Source organism: Octopus bimaculoides, chromosome 8 (assembly GCF_046866305.1).
Source record: "Octopus bimaculoides isolate indiv1 chromosome 8, ASM4686630v1, whole genome shotgun sequence".
NCBI classification, from domain to species: domain Eukaryota; kingdom Metazoa; phylum Mollusca; class Cephalopoda; order Octopoda; family Octopodidae; genus Octopus; species Octopus bimaculoides.
Genome location: NC_142935.1, coordinates 47,712,098 through 47,723,330, shown reverse-complemented (window position 1 = coordinate 47,723,330; position 11,233 = coordinate 47,712,098). Strand labels below are relative to the sequence as shown.

The 11,233-nt window shown below is 36.6% G+C and overlaps 1 long non-coding RNA gene across 1 annotated transcript in view; it reads right to left on the bottom strand.

Annotated features, from left to right (window-relative positions):
* Nucleotides 1-312: 312 nt before the first annotated feature.
* Nucleotides 313-11,233, bottom strand: part of LOC149134391 (uncharacterized) — a 40,150-nt gene continuing 29,229 nt past the window's right edge. The window contains exon 2 of the long non-coding RNA XR_016242872.1: nucleotides 313-459. This is a non-coding gene — a long non-coding RNA (uncharacterized LOC149134391). The remainder of the gene's footprint in view (nucleotides 460-11,233) is intronic.

Genomic DNA, 11,233 nt, shown 5'->3' with positions numbered 1-11,233 from the left:
GTGTGTACAATATGTGAGTGTACAAGTGTGTGTGTGTGAGGGAGAGGAACATAGAAAGAGTGTCTGTAACATAGACTGTAAAAAATCTTCAAACACTGAGATAGAGAAAACCAGTTCGTATAAGAGTTACACAAGATATAGAATGTTCATACTCAGGAAGTTGTGGCCAAGGAGCAGAGCTGTGGTATCACAATATGTGTGTTGAGCGTCGATGCTGTGACCGTTTACCTTGTACAGAATATTCTCGTAGGTTAGTTCCGACTGTTGCTCGTGGTGGGAATAATCCACTCAAGCAGTGTCGATATAAAACCGAGTGTGTTGAACTTGGTGTGTACTCTGTGGTGGGGTTGCTGGCGACGACATTGTGGTAGTCAGTAGATTGGTGGTGAAGAAGTCGGCGCCGGAACTGGCTGTAGCTGTGTTCTGTATATGTGGTCAGCGACCAGACGGATGAGAGATCTGAAATCGAAGACGAATGGCGTCGTTGGATCGGACTTATTTATAGGTAAAATAGGGCTCCACGGAACGCAGAAAAACTCTCTCTCACGTGACCTTATCTGAAGGCCACGATTGGACAGAATGCACCCTGACCAACCAGAATATGAGGACAATTGCCGCGCAAATAAGAACCAATCAGGATGGTGGACAGAAGGGTCCAAGGCAGCCGAAGGCTAGATGTTAGCAGCTTTGTTATCATTTATGATTGAATACCCGAGAGAGAGGTTTCACTACAGGTACTTGTTTCAGGATTATTAAAGATGCAGCAATTATACTGGCCCTGATTGTTTCTTAATTTTTTAAAAACTATCCCAACAATTTCTTCGTTTCTATTCAACTGTTTTGTAGTTTCTGTAAAATGTTTTCCGTTGTCGAAGATATTAAAGAAAATATTAAAAAATTACTCAAGCGTTATTTATTTGACGTGTGGTATATTACACTATCGAAGAAATAAATTGAAATTAAATGAAGTTGTGATTATGAATACATAAGATAAAATAAAATTTTAGCCATAATCCAAATTGTACTAAGCCGAGTGATGTGTAAAACAAGACTCACGGTATCTACTGAGAAATAGATAGCAGACGAAAAGACAGTAAGAGACGGAACAAACATGGAATTTTTCTTTCATTAGCTGTCCAGAGGAGAGAATTTTCTCACACTGAGCTGGGAAAAATTTCTTAGATTGGTCAACCGTTGAAAAAGGAAATTTCACTTCCGTTCCATTTGTTGTTGCTTTCTTGTTCAATGTACATTTTTTCGATTTAGGCATCAATGCACGCAACTCTTTCTTTTTCGACAATATTTATATGTATTGCCAGATTTTTGATAAATTGCGAGTTGAAACATGTTGTACATTGAGAAGGTCGTTCTAATTATAAAAACATAGTAGCTGTTGTTAACTTCTATTTTATCAGTTACCTAAACATTCAGTTGGTTTATCAAAATCTTTTGTCACACTATTGTGACAATCTCACTGCCTTCCATCGGCACTAAGTCTATAAATGGAAAATTTCCATTCGTTCATGGAATTTATTTGTAAGTTTACGCACACACACACACACTTTTGTTGTTGATTTTTGTTCCACTGTTCTTCTCATGGCCTAAGGCATGTGTTGCATTATTATCTTGTTTTTTTCTCTCATGACTTCTTTCCTATATTTATACATATACACACACACTCGTACACGTATGTATATATTGCACACATATATATATTGCTAATTAATCAGTTATATTCCAATGCAATATTGTACTACAATACATTACATTGTATTATGTAATTTGCATTGTGGATACACTTTTGTGTTATTACTTTTGTCACAGTTCTTTATTATTGTTGATGTGTATTTTGTAGGTGAGTGAGTGAGAGGAGGAGATGATTACATATGCATAGATTGTTGTTACTCTTCTCATACTTTCTGTTAAATGAGAGGGCGTGTTGAAAAACATTTTTCTATGTTGTCTATCGATTCACCATTTGTATCTATGCTGTTATGATTAGCTGCTCACGTTTTGTTTTTGTTTTTCCACTATACATATGCTAGATTTTATCAATTTCCTCTGTGCTACAGCGCCGGCCCATTTCTCCTATATATTTTCTCATTGCCCGGCTACATTTTCTCCTGAGCATCTTTTGCGATGTTGAGATGTACCATATCCTTGGATTTACAGGAGTGGCTATGTGGTAAGGTGGTTCTGGGTTCAGTCCCACTGCGTGGCACTTTGGGTAAGTGTCTTCTACTATATCCTCGGTCTGACCAAAGCCTTGTGAAAGAAGCCCGTTGTACATACATATATATGTGTGTGTGTGTTTGTCCCCCTCACCATCGTTTGACAACCGATGTTGGTATGTTTACGTCCCCGTAACTTAGCAGTTCAGCAAAATAGACCGATAGAATAAGTACTTGGCTTACAAAGAATAAATCATGGGATCGATTTGTTCGACTAAAGGTGGTGCTCCAGCATGGTTGCAGTCAAATGACTGAAATAAGTAAAGGAATAAATATACCAGTTGTTATCAGCACCGAAGTTGATAAACGGGTGGTACATGCAGCACTGGCACATCGTCGCTTACAACGAGGGTTCCAGTTGATCCGATAAACGGAACAGCCTGCTTGTGAAATTAACGTGCATGTAGTTCCCAGGGAGATTCAACGTGAAACTGCGTGACAAGGCTGGCCCTTTGAAATAGAGGTTCCTCTCATTTTTGCCCGCAGAGTTGACTGGAACAATGTGAAATAAAGTGTCTTGCTCAAGGACACAACGCGTCGCCGGGAATTGAACTCATGACCTTGCGATCGTGAGCCGAATACTCTAACCACTAAGCCACGCACCTTCACCCATAAATGGGTATGACCTACTAATTGGTGATCTGCTAGATCTTCAGTTGTGAAATCATATAAATGTGTTTGTTCTTCAAGCTTATAGTGAGGCTAAATACTATACACGCAGCTGCATTTCTTTTCCCGTAAGAACAGCAAAAATATTATAATCTGCGTAAAGAAGCTTCTGAATCAAAGTTTGCACCTCTTTGTCTTGCAGTGGAGCCTCTTCGATCGAAGAAATTTCTTATACTTACGCCTATATATCTTAAACAACAGAACAGCATAAATAAGAAGTATAATGAAAATAAAGGCGAAACCTGATATCACTCTGTTTAACAGCAATTTTATTCGAAAATTGTCTGCTGAATGCGACCCAAGTCTGCGCGTTGCGATATATTTTCTTGCACTGACAGGGATTTGGTTGTCACTAATGTCACTGTTTGAGAATGTTATTTATTGGTGTATGCTCGACTGCATATGAAACCAAATTTATCAAACACGAACAGGATGTAATATAATTTTATTACAAGATTAATTGAACACGAGAACAATTTAATATAAACTTCTACTGGTTGCTGATAATAACGTAGCGAGATTAAACATCAACCTCAGAATTCTAGTGGCTTCATTTGAGCACAGAGCTGATTCGAACCCGAATCGGCAAATTTCCCTTAACATTTCTACAGCATTTTTCTCAGAGAAAACCAATAGTTGACAAGAGTGACGTTCAACATATTGGCTTTGCCAGGTAAATTTATGTTTTCATTTGACTTTTAACATCTTCTATGTCATCAAAAGTTGAAATTAGATAAGGGCGACCGACATCGAGCTGTCCATTCTCCTCGGCAATATACCTCTCTTTCTAGCTGGCTTGCATGGTTATAAATACTAAAATCCGTAAGGAAAAGTTAGTTGATGAAAGGGGATGGCCAGAGACGACCGGAGGACGAGAGAAAACAATCGGCCACTATGATACATACAACTTCCCTCTGCTCTCTTTCACTTTCACTAGCTCATCTTTCTCTTCTAGCAAACATCACTCTGTCACTATCTTTTGCTTATTACTACTAAGGACAAGAATATTATACACACTTATACAAAGAAAAATTTACTCTCAATTATATTATACACGCACGCTATCGCGAGTGGTTTTACATAAAATAAAGGTAAATAAGATTTGGAGTCAACATCAACTTCAACCTTTGTTCTTCTGCAACATCAACACCCGTTACACTTTGATAACAACTCAAAACGAATTACTGCATCTCCCGTTACAATTGGTAACTTCCGATTCTAACATTTATCTTTACAATTGGTGATCCTGACTTAAAAAGAACTCGCTGTCCCGACTAAAAAGAACCACTGCCTTCTGATACTACATTAGCCGCTACATTTTGCTGACTCCGTCACATACATTTGGCGACCCGAGCTAAAGAAATACAGTCTTTGCTTCAACAGTCGTAACTGAGAAAAAGATTTGTCCATAGTACCCTACTCAATGTAATAGCCTGATTGTTTGCCGAGTAACACTAAGGGGTAATTACCTTGGTATAAAGATAAAATCTCTTCAAAACACTGAGTATGACTTCAATAACACTTCGTCTTTAACCGAATGATTGGAAAATATGAAAGATTAGCAAAACGCTCCTTCCAATATTGCATAACATTTGTAAAGTTCTACCAGATGTTGTGCGAGCTTTGAATTCTAGAGAAACTACAGATAATCAATGGTTGATTATCTGTTTCAGAGTCCTTCATATCAAAGTACTTTGAACCATTACCAAAATATTTGACAACCACGAATTTTTAAACCATCTCAATTTCTGTCGCACGTTGCCTCATGTAACTTAAAAGTCATTTTCTTTTAACAGCTAATTGATTTGGCAAATTTGGATCTATAAGGGAATGCCATATTTCCAGTTTGTGGTTGATAGTAGCCTCATTATTAAACGAACAACCTCTAAGATACTTCTTGAAGCTAAGCAACACAACTCTTTAATATTTTCCAAGTATCTTCAAAGCTAGCATCAATGAATTGATCGGACATTGTTTTTCAAATGTCTGGCTGTGCTAGTTTAACCAACGACAATGACTGGAAGGGCTCTTATCCCATCAATGCAAACCTTTCTTTCTTTCGAAGCCTGAACTCTTTATGTTTAGCGTGGGACCTGCGACATGTCAATTTGGGCGGGGAAAGGAACATGCTCATAACAATCATACGACCACACATGTCCACAGGATGAAAACACGTGACCTTGTAAGTTTGTTTTTGATAAATGTTAAAAAGAGCACAATTGAAGATTGAGGTAAGACTAAACCATTCCTATTTACATTCCAACGCCATAATGACCAATTGTTGGAACCGATTAAACTCACCAATAAATACCACTTTTTCACGCCTTGGGACGTGTGAAACAGCAGCACTAAAGAATTTGTAGAATGATGCAACAGAATCATCGTTAGCTATGAACAGAGAGTATAACAAAGTAAATAGATATATCATCCGCACGAAAGTGGGAACTGGGGGAATCATAATACGAGGAGTGTCCCTTAAAGATTTCTCCTAACCCACAGACACTGAGATAAAAGAAATTATTAGTCTGTCTCTACATAGCCATCACCAATGGTGACACACTTCTCCCATTGCTTTATGCAACTATGAAGATCTCGTTTGTAGAAGTCGGTTGCGTCTAGAGTCAAGACTTTACCTCGAAAATAAGTTCATCATCATCTGAAAACTGCTTCCCATTCAAAAAAGACTTCCACCTCTTTCCAACCATTCATCGTTGGAAATCAGATGGTACGTTGTTGGGAGAGTAACGGGGTTGAGGAAGGATTTCGTAGCTACAGTAGTGTGCTTTCATCAGAACAACATGTGCATTGTGAACTGGGGCATGACTTGGAGGAGGCAAACTCCTTTGGTCAGCATGCAACGCTTCTCTGCTTTGATGGCGTCCTGCAATTTCTACAGCAGAGAAACATAATATGTCCCGTTAATCGTGGTGCCCTTTGCCAGAAAATCCAACATCACTACTACACGCCGGTCCCCAAAAAACTGTGAGCATCATCTTGCCTGTTGAGGGTTGGACACGACCCTTCTTTGGAGGTGGTGAGTTTCTATGCTTCTATAACGTCGACTACAATTTAGTCTCAGTATCTTAGTGATAGACCCACGTTTCATCCTGAGTGATAAGTCTGCCGAAAAAGCCCTCCTTGTTTTCTTGGCACATTGCCAAAAGAGCCTGAGAGCAATTGACTCGTTCTTGCTTTTTAAAAGGTGTGAGCAACCGGGGAATCCATAGTGCAGACAACTTCCGCGTATCGTGAAATGGTTGTGAATGATTTTTTCCACATCTCAGTCTACTTCCGCAGCCGTAAAAGACAAATGAATACTAGTGGAAAGCTACAATTAACAACGTGACATATAGAAACCTATATGATTATACCTGTACAAGTTCCGTCACATTATTCTTTAATTTTATTTTAAAAACTACTCAATGGAATTTAACGAAATTTTCACATGATGATGGCTACGATCATATACGAGTCGGGTGTAAAAAACGTGAGGTTGCATAAAACAACACAGAAACTATAGCCATTTACCAAATTTACGTAAACTTTCACTGTTTCAAATTATACGTGAGGTGTAATTAAAACTCATGTAAGCAAGAAAATAATAGTTTAACTGTTTGATGTATATACTGAAATGAACACATGCAGTCACAATCTTGGAAAAAATAAAAATAATGAAATAAACAGCGTTCAAAAATGATAGGTTTGCTGGTTAGTAAGGGTGTTTAGACGGTTGTTTGAATCAGTGTTATGAAGTCATCTAATATGACTCTCTTCAGAAGGCTGTAATATCAACTGATAGGAACACGGTACAAAGAAATACATAGAACAAGGCTGTAAATTTAAATACCTTTAATGTCGGCCTTACATACAGTATATATACAAGTTGAATGATAAATGGAAATGATTTTATGCGTGGAGACCATGATCTTTTTCTGTGCATTACCTCCTGTCTGCTAGTCGCCGCGTGTCGTAAGAGAGCCAGTTAGGTTACGTCTTCACAGTCTGGCGTCTCGATGCAAAAAAAGGAAGAGGTGAGTGTCTGAATCTTAATGTTCGTGTGTGCCTTCTATGGCCAACTAATTAAGCAGCTGCCATCAGGGGAGGTAACTGCGCCTACAGGTTGTATGAGAGTTTGTTTAAAATAAGTTGGAAAAGGCGCTGGTCCATAGAACATGCTAATTTCTGGATCTCCTCTGATGTTATACAACTATTAATCTTCCAATGCTGATTTCATGTTAACCAGCGGCTGCCAGGCTGAATAACACAGGATTTGTAAAACCAAGCATCACCAAAAATGAAACTTATTTTTATTATGTTGTTAATTGTTCTACTGTTTCTTAATATATAATTTTGTTGAAAGGTGATAGAGAGAGAGACTAATGTCTCTATTGTAACTATCAAACTTTTACAATCTTCTCGTCCATTTAAAACCTATCTCTTGCTCTAACCATCAGGTCCAGCAAGAGTAGCACGAATTTCGTCCGTAACCAAAACTTTTGAATAGTCGACCTTCATATTATTTTCTGCTCATTTCGAACGATTTTGTATGTGTATTTCGTTTAAAGGAGGCCTTTTAACTGATGTCAGTGGTTTACCAACCATTTTCAGTAGACGTCATCGGATAATTCAGAACAGTTGTTTTGCCAATACACTTGAAAAATTCTCCACTTGTAAGACCTGATTACTTTACAACTTCATGCTTAATTCATGAAAGAGAACGTTGAGAAACAGTCCTTGACTGATTCTTATCTCTCTCACATATCCTCGTAGAGGCTATAATAAACGTTTTCACAGTTTGGTGATTTCTTCCAATTATTTGAGATATTTTGCAGGTTCAGAAGTAATAACAGATTTCTCTGAAGCAGTTAAGTCACATTTACAAACCATAATGACACGATTACAAGACCACTCATTAATAATTTGTAATACTGAAAGCTCGTGCGGGTCATGCAAACAGCCGCAGTTTGTTTACACTTTCACAAAACCTCACGTTTTTTTTACACATCACGCGCATATAGCTGTTGCTATCATTCTGTGGAAATTTCGTTGAATTCCAATGAGTAGTTTCAAATAAAACAAGAGCACTCAGAGAGCGCAAACTTCCGCCAAGTCAACACTAAAGTTCTCTCAATTATGATTTTTAAAATGAGGATATCTGAAATAAACTCGACTGCTCTCACAAGCGAGAAAACCAAAAGTGAACACGACCGCTCTCAAAAAATTAAGTTAAAAAGACCCGGAAAAATAATCCAGAATCCTCGTCCAGTACTGGATCTATCAAAATCTAGTCAGTTTGTGCCAGTCATGAGGCCAAACATCACTGAAAGTTTCATCCGAATCCATCCAGCAGTTCTTGAGATATCTTGTCCATGGACACACAGACAAACAAACACGACTGAAAACAATACCTCCGTTTTAGCGAAGGCAGAGGTAATAAACAAATGTTACGTCGTTGATAATTTGAAACGCAGTATAGACAGGCACATACATGAGCAATTACATCTGTATGTACGTGTGTGTAAATGCTTAGACATGCATAAATACAAAGATATGCACATATAAATAAATACACACGCATATTTACAAATAATATATATATACATTCACATATAATACATGTATATATTTTCAATAACATGAGGACAAAAAGGAAAATAAAGAAACACTTGTTTCAAACAGTGGCAAGACATATTTTACAGATACACTTGCCTTTCTAATTAGTTATGGTTTGATACAAATGAATGTATTTGTAAAACAAAAGAACCAGGAACTACTTTGTTGATGGAAGCAAAGATGAAGATCTTAGCAGCTGCTCATCAGACAATATGAATTCACCAATAACAGTTGCTACTACTATTACTATAACATCGGTTACAACAAGCACAAATAGTAAACTGTGTCTGGCATCCCTAAACAAGATAATCTATCTACCAATGCATCTGACAAGACATTTTTATTTGACAAGAAACACACTGGAAATGTTTTCATTGTAAATGAGAAAACAAACCTTTATTCTTTAGTTATTATTTTGTGTAGACCAAAAGTAAAAGACAGTCACAGTGGGATGGGTCATTAAAGAATCAACTAATGTCTAAAGGAATGGTGGTTGATAGATTATTATTAGAATTCTGTGATACACCCCATGTCTGTACAATGGCTCAGTCTGCTTTGCAGTAAAGCGATACAAACGGTGGTGTAATTCATTGCTTTCATTGTTGCTTTCACTGTTTATTCCCATGCCAGTCTAATCCTAATCAAGGGTTCCATCTGTAACCATTCTATCATCTTTTGTAAAATACATTATCAAATGCATACTTTTATTATAAGATGGTAGCATGTGACTGCTATTTCTAGCAAGTAAAGAAATTGAACAGAGCTTCTCTGAAAGTTGGATATAACAGAAAATAATTCTACCACTCATGCTTATTTCTTTTCCATTACTGAAGTAGAAATGATTATCACCAATATCATTAGTGTCCAGAACATCCTCGTTAAAAATGATTTCAAATTTTAGCACAAGGTTGGCAATTTCAGTGTAGTGGGTAAGTTGATTACATCGACCCCAGATACTTATTTTATCGACTCTGAAAGGATGGAGGGCAAAGTCAACTTTGGCAGGATTTCAACTCAGGACATGAAGATGACCAAAATGTTTCTAAGCATTTTATCTGGCGTGTTAACGTTTCCTCTAGTTCATCACCTTAAAATCCTCATTTATAACAGTATCACAAAGTAAGCAATTTTGAGAGGTGAGGTACCATCAATCCCAACACATGATTTTGTACTTATTTTATGAATCCTGAAAAGATGAGATGCCAAGTTGAGCTCAGGAGAATTTGAACTCAATCAATCAATATATACATATATAATGGATCTTTATTAGAATTCTTAACCATGAGTTCAATCAATTAAACTACCAGATTACTTCACGTATACCTTTAATGATACCATGAGACAAGATTATATCTTTGAATTATAGATATATTCACTGAATCTCTCTCTAAAAATACACTCAAAACATTAGGCATAAAATGCAAATATGAATGTGTTTTACTTAACAGGCAGCAGTTATTATAACTGAAACAAAGAAAAAAATTAGTTGGTGTAAAAGTAGGTGAAAATATGAAAAATTCTGCATGAAATCCATTGTAGCTGACGTCAGTCTTTCAACACTTTTAGCTATTTCCTTGCAGCCCTTAATAGATATAGCCATTTCCTATAATGAATCAGCAGTTCTGTTGTTTATTAGGAGGGTTATTATGCTAATATCAACCCATTAGCGTTCAGATTTCTTAACCGAATGTATCGCATATTTATTCATATTTTCTTGTATTAGTCACACATTATCCTGGAGATTTGAGATTTCAATGGTCTGTTTGTGTACTTTTAGAATAACGTTGTAGGGTAGGTGTGAGAAGTTGGATCTGGTCAGTTTTAACATAAAACAGGTAGAATATTTGAGCTGGGTATGGCTGGATTAAATGCTAAAGAGTTAAACACATACACTGGTTATATTTCCCTTCTTTAATTTTATATGTCAATTGGTTAACTATTTAAACAACTAACTAATTGATTGTTTCACTAATTGTTTGGTGAATCACTCAGGTTCGTCAAAGTTCTTTTGGCACCATTCCTGATCTCATCAATGACATGCCCTCATTACTTTGAATTTGCTCTATGTTAGTCTCTTTTAAACAATAAAAAGAAAGAATTTGAACTCAAGGGAAAACAAGATACAATAAAAATGCACTTCTACAGTTGACCTCACACCAATGCTTCTAAACTCTATAAGTCTCTATCTCATCATTTTCAAATCAATATTATGTGAAGACAGTACCAAAACTCTGTTCTGAATTATTAATTATTTTCATTTGACTGTTTAAATGCAAAACAAACATAAGGCAGAGTAGCAACAAAATTGATTCTCACTCTATACCAAACTTAAGAGCTAGAAGGCCAAACTTCCTGAATTAATCCCAAGACTTAAAGCCTAAGAAAAAACAAACAAGTTCACCTTGTCTTAGATTCTTGTCTAACACAGGTAAATTTTCCCTGAAATTCTGATACCTGTCTCCAAAGACAGGTAATTGAAGTAAACAATCATCTTAGCCATTGATACATAAACAACTATAAAATAAACATGTCAGAAAGTAATTTTCACACCATGTCTACTTGTTCACATCTGATTACAGTGTAAATCAAAACAAAAAAATATGCAAGTATACTACAGCATATGTCTGAAAAAGCACGAGATATTTCCAACCTAAAACAAGTCCACTATTAATTCTGAAATTTTACAAGAATTCTTCATTTTCTTTATATCTCATTCTACA